Here is a 13,643-nt window from a genome sequence, read left to right as displayed (position 1 = left end):
CTGAAATGGATGTGCCCACCAGCTCCCACTGCCATCTGTCAGTGGCATCAGTGTGTCAGAAGCAGTCCCCCTGCTCTGGCCTGCCCCACACCTTCCCACAAAGGAGCAAAACCTGTGAGCAGGACCTGCACTCCAAACTGCAGCAGGGAGACCGGCACAGGCAAGAAGCATTCTGCTTGTGCTTACCTGATAAGCCTCTCCCCAGCATGGTTCTGCAGCACAAGGGATGTTTCAGTGTTTCCCTGTGCCAGTCATCAGCCTGGAAATCCCAGGTGAAAGTCCATGCACAGGACAGGCTCCCCTATCTCCCTTCTCATGCAAGCAATGCCTTGGAGGTCAACAAATCTCCAAGGAGTTGCACACTATTATCCCTCCCAATGCCACTTGGCTTGAAGACACCTTCCTCAGACTCTGCCAGGGCACCCAAAAGCTACCACAATCCAGGCAGGAAGAAAGCCTTTTTTTCTATTTTATGCAACAGCAACAGAGACTGTGAGACTTAGGTAGGAGCCAGGTAATAGAACTGATTTTTATCTTTCCTGCTTCCTCCTCCCCCCATAAAATGCAAGAGGTCAAGGTCGAGGACTTTTATAATAAAGTTCCCCTTCCAAACAAACTGGTTTTCAGTTACTTCCATTTTCTCAGATGCTAGGGTAAGTAACTAGTGGGTGGTTAGATTCAACACACTTATGACAAACATGTTTCTGAGAAGTTACAGCATCTGCTTGACCTGGGAAATGAGGATTTCCTACTCCTTTTTTCAGGAATTAGCAGGGAAAGTAGTCTTACTTCAAGGGCAGGAAGTTTTCCACAGCTTAGCAACTTGCACAACACTTAAACAAACAACTTCTCTCTCTACCTGCCCTCTGCTTATTGGGCCTACACCCTACACCTCCACAGACAGGTGGATGGGCTGAGCAGAGCCTGGGCACCAGTACCTGGCATAGGAAGGAAGCTGAGCTTACCCAGCACCACTGCCAGTAACTGCAGGTTGTCCTGGAGTTCATTTCATAGCTGAAGCCAGACACTTCTAAGTCCGAGTTCTACAGATTGCCTACTCAGTAGGGCACAGGGCAATGAGCACTCCCTTGTCCTTCTCAGATTAAACCTCTGGAGGAGCTCAGACACCCTGCCAAACTGTTCTGACTCACCAGAGCAATGAAGTCCCTTGCAGCTGACAGCCCACTGGAGAATGGAAGTGTCCTCTGCCACAAGCATTCTCCCCGAGAACTCTCTCCCTAGAGTACTTCCACATGCTCTCAAGCGGCAGAAAAAAACCCCAAACCAACAAACAAAGCAAAAATCCAATACTCACCACAGAGCAAACAGAAGAGGCCTCTGGCTTGTTATTCTAAATGACTATGAAGCTTTAGAATTAAGTAATCTTCCTTGAACAACAGAAGAGACAGGCTAATAGTCTACTTTAATCATATCACATGCTTTGTATCAGACTCTTTACTGTAGCAAGGCATTGATCTAAAGAAGCTGAGGCTTTAACCCTTAGCCCACAGACTAAGTAGAGCTGGAAGAGTACTGCAAACCCATCATGACTGGAAAGTGAAAAGAAGTCCTACTGTCACAGGAAAGTGCCTCAGGCTGCAAGGGGATACATCTTTTGGCTTGTTATTGGAAACAGCCAAATAGACTTTCTTTGGTTTTGCCAAATAGACATTTTGCTAATATTTAGCTACTTAACCACTCCTGTGCCCCTGCTAGTACATTGGCACTGCTACCTGGGATTCTAGACCAGAAGAGCACAGATCAGCAGCTGTAACAATTGCCCCTCTTCAGCAAGGTGTGCCCTACCGTCACCCACTGCAGGCTGACAGCACAGCAATCTGAAGTACAGGATTCCTGCTAGATTCTCACACAAAGGACCCCGTGATCTCTCCCAGATCCGCATACTGGGTAAGACAAGGAAGGCAACTCAGCCACACCATTTGTTACAAGCAGGCAGCGCCAGCTGAGCCTGGGGGTCTCCAGCCTCAGTGGTACAGAATCACACACACTGTGTGCTGCCACTGTGTGTGGCAGCAGTGACACAGCCACGCAAGGTCACTCCCTGACCCAGCCTCTGCCCCAGAAGAAGCTGTACTTCCACCAGATCACCCCAGGGTCACAGGAAACCTTGTGCCCTGCTGGAGCGTGGTCTGCCCTGCTGACATGGGGAGCATTGTCACAGACAGTCTGGGGATGAACATTTCACAACATCCTGAGTTTCATGCCACAGATGCCACTTGACACCACTAAAGGGTACAAATGAAAAGAGAAAGCTGGAACTATAAAAAGCTCCTGAGGAAGGGACTCTGTCTCAAGCAGCCCATTTCCAAAATGATGACACACAGAGGGCAGGAGGACAAGAAAAGCCCTAAAGTGCAGGACTTTAAATCACAGATATTTTGAGTCACTTCCTGGTACTCAAAAACTTTCACCTCAACCACATTTTCCCTCTCCAACATCATGGTAAATAATATGAATAGTTTCATATTTATAACTGGCAGTACCTAGCCACAATAGCCAAACCCCTTGCTGGCCTGATCACTCTGAGGATGCAACACAGAAGCTATTTCAAACCTTGCTCTGAAACAGTCAGTCCCAACAGGGGCTGCTGTACAGTCTCTCAGATGTACGGCAGCATTGTCTAGCACTTTTTCCTTTCACCTTTAGAGAACACTCTCCTCATGCCAAGCTCTTCTGACAGGAGACAGAAAATGGAAAAGAAAGCAACATTGTACAGCAGTAAAGAGCAACGCTGTGAGGAGCAAGAATAACACAGCATGAGCTGTTACAGAAGCTGCAGCGAAGCTGCTTTGTTCCCAGTCTAAGCATTTTAGGAAGTGAAATGCCACAATACGAAATCTCAGCAAGACAAGGCTGGAAAGCAAAGGGGTCCTCTAGAAAACACTTAGCCAGCTGGAGGACATAACCAAAAACTTTTGGTTGCCCTTCTTTGAAGATGGTCCTGAATTCCAAGGCAGGCTACAACACACAGAGCGATTTTGCTACCCTGACGATTGTTACATTACCATGCAGGTAATCCCAGCAGAATTAACTGGAGCAATACAAAAACACTGATTAGTGACAGACCTGCCACCTGCAGTTAAGATCACTCCTCCAACACCACCCCAAAACAAGAAAATAATCAATCAATCCTTCTAAGCACTACATATGTAGGTTCTGGACAGAACCGTTTCAAGCCAAGAAGCACAGACATATGGGATAGGTTCCCTAGGAATTTGGCAGTTAAAAAAGACAGCAAGACTTTGAAAAGCTGGGTCTGTTTTGGGAAAAAGAGGGGCCTCCTTGGAGTCTGCAGACCTATGCACAGTGGTCTGGAAAACGGGTTCAGCTGAACCTGAACCAAGAGAACCTGGGTGGCCTTTTCTTTCCTGAAAAGGTCTCCTTTTCTATATTTAGAGCATAAATATTTCCAAAGACTATTTGGTGGAGGAATGCTAGAAGAATAAGATGGAAAAGAGTAGTTCAGAGGTATTTACTTTAAAATAAGAAAGAACTCAGAATAACTAATTTACAAATAATCCGATGAGCCTCAGTGCAGACATAAATGCTCCCATTTCAGGGGGAAAAAATGCAGACTGTTCCATCTTTAATCAATAAATCATGACTGAGGCTAAGACTACTTCATAATAGGATTGCAGACACAATTTCTTCTTGCTTGCCTCTGTCCCACTGTATTGTTGTCTTTCCCCTCACAACCCACCTGGTTTTATTTCACATCAGCTCTACAATTTTTAATCAAGCCAAACTCACCAATCCCCTAGAACTACAGCAAAAGGTCTCATGCATGCTACCTGGGCAGGTTATGGTTGTCACCCATGGCTCCCTCTGCCCCCAGCATACACACCCACCCCTTGCTACTGCAGCAGCTTGAAACCCAGCCCAGCAAAGCCCCATTGCCTGCTCCTCCTGCCACCCATCACAGGGCACCAGGGCTGAGATCCTGGGCACAGGAATAACCTATGGAATAACCATCAGACAGCACCACACAGCTGCTGAGCTGCCTCAGCTCACACATGGCTGCACAGGCTGCTCTCCCTGACAGCAAACACCCTGTGGCAAAGGTTGCCTCTCTTCTGGGCAAACAAGGAGCAACTGTTGGGTTCCCAAGGGGTAGCACCAGTGCATGGCCACCTACTTGTAGACACACCGGTGGGTCTTGCTGGTGGCTGGGATAGGAAGAGGTTTCCTATCTGCCTGAAGCTACACAAAGAAGGAACCTAGTGTTTTACTACAGGATCAAGTCTAAATCACTGCCACAACAGCCTTCAAAGCTGCTACACGATGGACTGGTAATGAATGCAAAAACACTCAGGCTCTGAGGCCACCAGCAGGACTGCAGCACCAAATCAAAGAAGCCTTTGAGGTCTTGGATTTGGGAATTAAAGCAGCTTGCCATTCCTCAAAATAGCCCTTCCTTGAAGTAGTCTCTTCTGCCAAGGCAGCAGCCAGTTTGATGCAGTTTTTGACATTAAAAAATTCCCAAGAAGTTTTGGCAACTGCCTTTTTGTCACCTCAGTTTCATTCCGGGAAGCCCTGAGTCAGAACACCTCCCCCAGCGAGAAAGGGCAAGAGGAAACTCTGACATTTCAGGTCCTCTCACATCAGGCAGGAGAAGCACCAGCAGCTATGGGCATCACCAAGCCCTCAGGATCACCCCAATTACAGCTGCCCTTGCACGAGGTGTTCTCACCCTTGGAGGATCCAAGGCCCACCTGGAGGGAGGGACTGGGGCTCACCAGCAGGGCTGATCTATCACACAGGGCTCCACTCCCCCACACCACGAGCCTGCAGGAACTCCTCCTGCTCCTGAAGCCTCTCCCCCCACTCCTGTGCAGTCAGAGAAATGCAGCAGACCCATGAGAACCAGGGAAGGGCTGTGCCTTTGCCTTGTTTCACAGGGCTCACCAGGGCTTCTCCACACAGCTGTGGCCTAGCACTGTTCCACAGCAGCTGCTGAGCAGAAGTCCTCTCTAATTAAAAGAGCTTCCTCGGGGAATAGGCAGATTCACTGCACAGCTCAGAGAGCTCTTTAGCTATTCCACGTGCATAGCTGCAAGCTGGAATCAGAAAGGGACCTGAATGCAAAGAAGAGTCCAGCAGCTTCTCAGACTGTTGGGAAAGTACATTTAGGCAACTGGAGTTTTATCTGGTCCTGCCTCCCCTGAAAGACTTCAGAGATGAGCATAATTAGAATTCCTGTCTGCCTTTTAAGCCCCAGTTTCTTCAACCATGCAGCACAGATGCTGCAGAATAGCTCCCATATCTGTTTGGTCAGTGCAAAACACAAGGCAGCAGCAAGGGCAAACAGCCTTGCTAACCTGCAGGTCAGCACTCTGTCTCCTTAATCTGAGTCCTGCTCTGCTTCTGTGTCTTACAGGGTGCCTAGCTCCAAGACACAATAAAGGGAGTGAGGGAACCAAGAGGCCGAGGAAGCACACTGGGAAGCTGAGGACATTCCAGCAAAGCCACTCAAGACTGACTCATTACCAGCAACTTCAATCCACTTCCACAGCAGGCAAGAGGACACTTTGTGCCACAGCACCACATGAAAGAAGCCTCAGGAACCAATGCAGCCCTAGAGACAGTGTCCTGTTACCACACCACAAAGAACAGCACCTTTTTATGCAAAGAGTACCCTACAAATTAATTTATTACAAGCAGAGAGGAGAGGAGCAGAGTAGTCTGCATAGCAACTTTCAAAAGCAGCCATAACTCTGGGGACTAAAGTCCAAAAAACCCCTTGACACTCTCACCACTGAATAAAGAACTTCTTTTCAATTTCTTTCCACACACATTCGAAGTAATACTAAGTAAGCCATTTGCATGACCAAAAAGAAATCAGAAAAAAATCATATAGTAAGGGAATAAGACACTCCCAACACAAATATTTTTTCCTCTGTTACTAGAACACTTACAAACTGAAATGCCACAAAAGGTATAGAAGCCTCCCTGGAAAGGTCTAACTAGACTAAGCTAGTACACATAATCTATTTAATTTAGACTCTGCAATTGATTCCCAACAAAACTGCTTACCATCTATCACAGGAGACATACCAGCTCCGGGCATTAAGGATTTGCATATTCTTATATTATGGGATGACAGCAGCAGCCCTTGAAGTCCTGGTCAAGAGCCAAAAATGCCCCTTCCACACCTGCCCTGCATGCTGTTCCAGAAGCCCAGCACCAATACAGCTTAAGGCGTGGCCCCACAGCAACCCAATGCACGAAACCCCAGAGCCAGGTCGCTCAAACCTGTGCCAGTCTGGTGTACCAGCCCAAGAAAAACCAGCATCCTGGAGCAGCTTACTTTTAGAACTAGAGAGACAAGGTGCTGCATGAAGCTCTCCTGTAGAGGCAGGAGCTAAGGGCATCACATTCCTCTGTAGTCCCTTGAACCCTCCTGGCAAGGGCACAGAAACCTCATGGATCACAGAGGCAGTGACCCAAGCAAGGTGCTGGAGAAGAATATGTTTAGATCCAGTGACTGTAACCCCTTTTCCAGAACAACTCTGGGAAACAGCCTCCTTCGTTCCCTATAGGTATAGCTACTTTACAGCATGTTCAGTCCCTGCTGTGCAAACCCCTCTGAGATAATTCCTCTCCTTTCCCAAACTACCTTCTTGACACTGGGAACAGGAGGGACCAAGGGCAGTTCCCAACTCCAGCTGTGGGCAGACCAGCTTAGCTCAAGGTGCATGGCTGCAGCTCTGACAGCTCATCCGTTCTTTTGCTTGCATATGAGAGACTGAAGAAGATTTGCTTTGCCTACAAAGGGAACTCCCCATTATATAACTTCAAATCTTCAGGCTGCTGGATATCCTAATGTATAGGGTTCGTCCCAGATCAGCATTTCTCCAGTACACATGGCCATGGGATTATCATCATACTGGAAGAGATCAGCAATCTGCTTACAGCTCAGTAACAATTGTGTAGTAAAGGGTAAAGCGCTTTCATGATGCACCTGCCTCAAGGCTGTGCTGCAAAGCAACTAAAATCAGCAGCCCAGCAGCATCCTGAACAAATTCCACCAGTACTTCGCCTTTTGTGCAAGGTTCTTCCTCTGGTCCTTCTCAGCTCCTGAGCTCCTTAAAGACAGTCAGGGCACTTATCACACCAGCAACTTTCAGATATTAAGTACATGCACTGGACTTTGGTTTGACTTGCTTTTAAATGGTGGTGTCCCAGTTCTGAAGCTCCACCAAGGAGACAAATAACTAGAGCAGTCAGCCAGACAGCCTGTGCACGCACCTCTTCCCACAGGACAAAGCCTGTCCCCAGCTTAGTCTCCTTCCTTTTCTCTCCTGTATTTACTTTGGATGAGCCAGAAACCACCCAGCTTCCCCGTATTCAAAAAGACACATGGTTGGGTTCAGAGCTGGCAGTCTCCAATCCCTGTTCCCATCCCCACAGGCTACTGTTTTATTCCCTTTTTCTCCTCTGGGCAGCCAGACAGTCCCTTCTGCAGAGCTGCTCACAGTAATGCCTCATCCTTCTTCCAGAAAATTAGCTAGCTCTGAATCTGAGAGTGCACACAAGAAGTGATTTAAGCAATCTCCACTACACAGTTCCTTTGCTTCACTTATCACCCCATCTAGACTGAAGTCAGCCATTAACTGCTTCAGTGTTTCCAGGCCCTGATAGCCCAGAGAGCTTTCAGCAAACAGGCTGTGCCACAGCCAACCAGCCGTCAAGGAACTGCTGGCGCTGACCGTGCCTCCTTGTATTATTCCTTTCACCATGCCAAGACAGCCTGTAATTTTTAGCCTTTCCTCCATTTCATTCCCTCTAAGAATACAGAAGAGCCAAAAAGAAACAGAGGTGGTTAGGTAATGATTGCATCTCATTAGTTCTAAAAGAAAGGTGGCTCACTCAGCCATCCCTTCACACGTCTGTCATTAATCAGTAGCCTGTAGAAAGCTCCAATCCCACATTCCTCCAACAGATGCATTAGTGCAAGGACACAGTTTATTTCTTTGTCCATTAAAGCTGACAAGCACTTGGTGGTGGGTAGGCTACAGGGCCCAGCTACCCCTCTGCTGCACAAAAGGACTCCAGGACTCTGGATGGCATGATCCATGTGCAGAGACAAATGAAGGCAGGGGGAGAGAAGAAGGGGATAAAGATGTCATGCTCCTATTTTAGAGAGGTGAAGTTAAGGCACTCTAGGGCGAGTGCCATAATTCTTGGCAGTAATAAGTTAGCTTTGGTGCACGTAAGTTTTTCCACAATGGAAACTGAGGAATAAGTGCAAGAAGGCTGTGGCTCCGATCACCCCTTGTTACACAGGCCCACTGGAAATAACTGCTACCTCCTCCAGCCTTCCAAGCTACTCAAACAGAGCCTGAGCCCTGACAGAACCCACCCCCTCTAGCACTTCCCACTCACTGGCCAAGGGAAACCAGCCCAGGAAAAAGGTGGCTGCCATGCCACAGGCACCATTAAAGTGGAGCAGTAATATTGCTTCATACAGCATGATCCAAACCCCCTGGCATTCCCATAACAGACCCTATCCCATCAGTGCCCAAAGGTCTTTGTGGCAATGCTTTTGCCTGTGCTGTGTGCCTCCTGATGCAGCAATGCCAGCAGGCACCAAGAACCACAGCCATGGTTTGAAAAGTGCCCTGGGGCCTGTGGCTACCAGAGGTCTCAAAACTCCCACCTGCATCCCTCTGACTTAAACATCTACTGGATGAACACCTGCAGTCCTGAATAGACCCTTACTGCCCTACAGCTATGAGACCAGGACACAGAGTGAGAGAAGAGTGGTAAAACCTATCCTTGGTTACACAGTCAGATAGGAAATTTCATGCAAAACCACCCCTTGCACTTCAAAGAGCTTGAAGCAGAGCAGTTTGAGCAGCAGGGACAAGAAAACCTCCATGGAGCGGTGGGAAGGCCTCGTTAGAGCATTTCCTGCACCAGCTTACAGTTGTAGGTCACACTACACCTGCCTGTCACCCGAGAACTAAAATAGAGACAATAACAGTAATGAAGAGAGTCCAGATGAGCCACATCATTAAGGCTGCTAAATCCTCTTAAGGGAGGAGCTTCCATGCAGCAGGACAGAGATTGCCCACAGGGAGGGCTCTCTCCAGGCACTCAGCTTGCGTCTTGCTCTATTTCTGTCACACACAGGTAGGAAGCTGAACAAACACTGCAAGACTTCACCCGGCCCTGCAGCACAGGGATGAGAATGTCATCTCAGTGGCCCCCAGCGCTCCTGACAAGGATGGAGAAATGCAGCCAAAGAAGGGTTTGGGTCCAAAGAGGCTACCCCAAGCAAAGATATTCGGGCAGCAAGATCCTTCTCTAAAAGGGGTGCTAAGTGACACAATGTTATGAGTGAGGTGAGGCTACTCACTCCTCTGAGCCACTCCAAATCCACATACAGGCTTGCAGAGCAGTTGGCAAAGGTTCCTTTCACCTGTGTGGGCTGCCCAGCATAAGCAAACATCCAAGGATTTTATTTTTTTTGTAAAGAAGCGCAACTGCAGTTCTAGGAGTTCTGCTCCCACCAAAGGACCAAAAATAAACGTAAATTTTAGAAACCACCTCACTGTTGCAAGAGGTTCTGCTATGGAACACTGGCAGGTCTTCTGATGCCATTGCAGTGACACTGCAGAACAGGTCACTCACTGTACCACCCAGTGCCCTTCTGCCTCATTAACACTTTCTTCCCACTTAGTGCTCATGAAGTATTTAGTAAGAGCAGAGTAATTTGTCATTTTTACAGTTTATCATATGCTTGACATCAGCATACAGCAGCACACTACTGAGAATACTCCTCCCACTAAACACTTCCATCTAGATTTTCAGAGCAGTGTTTCTACACTTCGACCTTGTGGTCCACCAAAATTATTCTAACCACAGTGTTCTGCTTGACAGTTCCTATGCAGTGAGCAAGCTTCACACCAGCAGGCTCACATCTCAGGCCTTGAAGGGGATTTTTCTTAAGCCCAAGATGTCCGAGAAAGTAAAAAAAAACCAAAAAACCCATGGAGGGGAAGTATCACTGATGGCAGATTTCAAGACAGCACTCTCCAGCTGTTCACCCTCACTTGCACAGAAGCACACGGGTGTTGTCAGAAGCTAACAACCAGAGGCCTCTCAAGTGGTGGGATGTTACATCCCTGTGAACCCCCACCCTACACAGCAGCTCAAACATCTCCAAGAGCAGCTCTTCTCCCCAGCCACTGCCTCTGGGAGCACTGCAATAGCACACTGTCCCTCCCTTGCACAGCTAGTAAGTTTCACGCTCTCGTCTTATACACAATATACCAGAGCTTGTCCAATACATAGAAACACTTTATCCTAAAGCAGCTTTACAGTTCACTGAATCCAATATTTAGAACCCAGGATGGTTGGGTTTGGGTTCTTGATTTCTTGGGTTTTTTTGTACCAAACACCCCATTTTATATGAAAGCATTCACAGCAGAGCTTTAATGCTCTGGGGCAGAATCAGCATGCCTGGAGAGCAACAAGCCGCTATTCCCTTATCAACAGATTTGTTACCAGTCACATTGCAAATACAATTCGCATTTAAAGCATCTATCCAGCTGTTGAACTGCAAGCGCTACTCTGAATTGCTCACAGGGATCTTAAAAAGGAAGGAAGGAAGGAAGGAAGGAAAAAGGGACACAGCAGGCTGAGCCAGCACCAGATTTCTGTAGTCGTAATAGGGTAAGATCGCTACGGAAGCATGTAATCCACATCTTGGAAATCAATCAAGACAGAGCCGACTGAAGCCAGCTGTATGCCCAGTCTCATCGGCAGGCAGCAGAGGCTCTCGGCCGATATCCCCGCACAGCAGCAGCCCGCCGGGCCAGCCGGACCCGCTCCTGCGGGCACCGTGTCCGCTGCACCTGGCGCGGTCTCAGTCGCACAGCGGCTCCGCCAGGAGATCGCAGCTCAGCCCCCTCTCGAGCGTGGAGGGGCGCGCTGGGGGCGCCCAGCAGCGGGGACTGGCGCCCCGAGCGGCTCCCCCGGCCCGCTCGCAGCCCCGCCGGAGGGGCGCGGGGGTGCCCGGGGCTGCCGGCCCCGCGGGGCTGCGAACCGCAGCGGGGGCTCCCGCCCCGGCCACCAGAAAGGCCCGCAGAACACCCCCGGGAAGTCCCCGCCGGGCACGGCCCCGTCCCGCCACACCGAGACCCCCGGGTCGAGTGGAGCGGGGTGTCCGGGCGCCGTGGAGGGAGTCCCGGTCTGCGCCGTCCCGGCCCGCACCCCGCTGCCCGTGCCGCCCCGCTCCCCGGCCGCTCTGGGGCGGGGGCCGCAGCGCGCCTACCTGCTCCGCTCGGCGGGCTGGGCACGGCTAAGCTCGGCAGAGCGCTCCCCCCTCCGCCGATGTGGCCCCCGGGGCGGAGCCGGCGGCTGCGCTGAGCCGGCCCCGGGGCGGACTCTGCCCGGCCCCGGCCGTGCGCAAGCCGGCGCCTCGGCCGGGCCCGCCGTGCCCGCGCCTGTGGGCTCTTGCAGCGCCCGGCAGTGCCCGCTCCGAGCCTGTGCTGCTCGCTCCTCGCACCGAGCCTCGAGTTTCCCACTGCCCACCTGTGAGGCCTCGGCCGCTGCCTCCTCCTCTCCCACCGAGCCCAAGGCAGCCCGCTCCCTGGGGCAGGTGGCCGGGCAGCGCTGGGCCCTTTGCCCTGCTCGCTGCACTTGCCGTGAGCCGTCTCCTCCCGCGAGCCCCCTGCCTGGCCCGCCAGGTAGGTGCAACAAGCGCACGCACAAACACCCCTTAAAGCCCTCTGAGGCCGCTCGCAGCTTGTCTGGTGCTGCGAGACGCACGCTGTGACTCCCTGCCCAGTGAAAGCAAGCCTGATGACCCACCGAAAGATTTTTCCAGTGGGCTATTTCGCTGCCCCAGTGAATCCTGTAAACATCACCCCGGGCTGCACATTGTTCCCCCTCCAAACCCCGTTAAGCTCTTGTTTGCCCCAGTGCCTCCAGCAGTGTGAAGATGGTGTGGCGTTCGCATGCTGTGGCTGCTGTTTGCTCTGCTGACCAGTGCCACTGCATTGTTTCCATGGGCTTCTCTGTTTTGTGTAGTGTATCCGCTCTGCGCAACAGGCAGCAAGCTCAAATCACCAGCTCTTTGTTCTTGGCACGTGGCATAATTAGCCCAATGGGATCCTGCCTCTTCTCTACTGGGAGAACACAAATAAAAATAAAAGTGATAAGGCAGTCTAACAGTATCAACGTGATTTTCTGTAAATCCTCATTTCACAGATGCTGAAACCAAACCCATCAAGCCAATCCTAACATGAAGGAAGATCAGGAGGTCCCTCACCATTCTGAGGAGCAACATTCTTCACCTTCATGTATTCTGCTGTCCTGGCAGACAGCAGGAGGAGGACCAGCCAACTCGTGCAGCTCAAAGTCTCAGTCCCCATTCCTGGGGCAGCAAAAGCCAGTTTGGCTTTTGTGCTGAGACAGGTGTCCCATGGCCACCTTACTCTCTCCTAACAAGATGCCTCTTGGGCCTCTTTCTATGTCTGAAGGCTGATCCCTTACTATGCCACCAGGCTTTGAAGAAAATAATTTAAAAGGTCCGCCCCATCGAGCCCAAACCTTTCCCTGCAGCTCCTCTGGTACCAAGATTAAACTCATCCTTCTTCCCTTTTTCAGCAGTGGCACTCCGCAGCCTTCCCACTAGCCTGTATTTTATCCTGTGGACATATTTTCTGTCAGGATAAGCATGTGGCCACGTACTGGGCAGGGCCAGGCCACATAACAAGTCCTCCTTCACGCATGGATGGCGTGAGGCAGGAGGGGCCGTGGGAGGAGGCTGCACCTGGAGAGCAGGTGACACTTGCTGAGTACCACACACATTGTGTGCAGCAGCACCCTGGGCTCCACGTCCTCCTCTGTGCCACCAGCAGGTAGCTGCAGGCTCGTCAGCTGGCATGAGGGCTCGGCTGGGGAGAGGGGAGGAAGTGCAGGTGCTGAGGAAGAAGAGGGACATTAAGGTGGAAGTGAAATTACTCGCTCTGCAAAGGGGTTTTTGTGGGTGTGGTCTCACCACCCCTATTTCTGCAGCTGCTCACAGAATACCAGGCTATCCATGGCCTGCAAGCTGTCTGATTTTGCTCAGACTCCTTCCTCATACAAAAAAAAATTTGTAAGGCTGGTTGTTAGTGTCTAAGAGACAAATTATGCTTGAGAATTATGTGGGGCGATATCTGAAAACTCATTTACAACCAGTCTTGGGGATTGTGTCTTTCTGGAAATCAGCAGCACTCCAGTATCTCTTTTCAAGCAGAATTAAGCTTCATTAAAAACACTTCTATTCTCAAACAAAATATTGAGTACTTTTTCTTTACCTCTTCCCTGTCTGTAATAGTCTTTGTCTTTAATTCAAACTTCTGGTCAGGCTTATGCCTGTACCCTGTAAGCCAGAATGCTTACCTATAAAGACACAAGGCTCGGTGGGGCAGGTGAAATAGCATCTGCCTGTTCTTATATTTAGTCTTCCTCATCTCTGTGCCAACAGATTATCCAAACCTACAGGTACTGAGCATGTAGCTTGTTTCTGATTCTTACAAAAATTGTCCTACTTTGAGGAAGGAAGCCTCGGCTCAAAATATTTCCCCTGAGGATTAGTGCAAAGGCTGTTTCTTAAAGAAAATAGG

At 50.0% G+C, this 13,643-nt stretch overlaps 1 protein-coding gene across 1 annotated transcript in view; it reads right to left on the bottom strand.

The window, feature by feature from the left end:
• CD82 (CD82 molecule) overlaps window positions 1-11,387 on the bottom strand; it is a 38,163-nt gene extending 26,776 nt beyond the window's left edge. Inside the window, exon 1 of the mRNA XM_063158836.1 lies at window positions 11,303-11,387. The gene's annotated coding sequence lies outside the window, so the exon portion shown is untranslated. The remainder of the gene's footprint in view (window positions 1-11,302) is intronic.
• Between the last annotated feature and the right edge of the window lie 2,256 nt (window positions 11,388-13,643).

The sequence above is a fragment of the Melospiza melodia genome, chromosome 6, assembly GCF_035770615.1.
Source record: "Melospiza melodia melodia isolate bMelMel2 chromosome 6, bMelMel2.pri, whole genome shotgun sequence".
Lineage (NCBI taxonomy): Eukaryota > Metazoa > Chordata > Aves > Passeriformes > Passerellidae > Melospiza > Melospiza melodia.
This window is presented reverse-complemented; position numbering and strand designations above follow the sequence as displayed.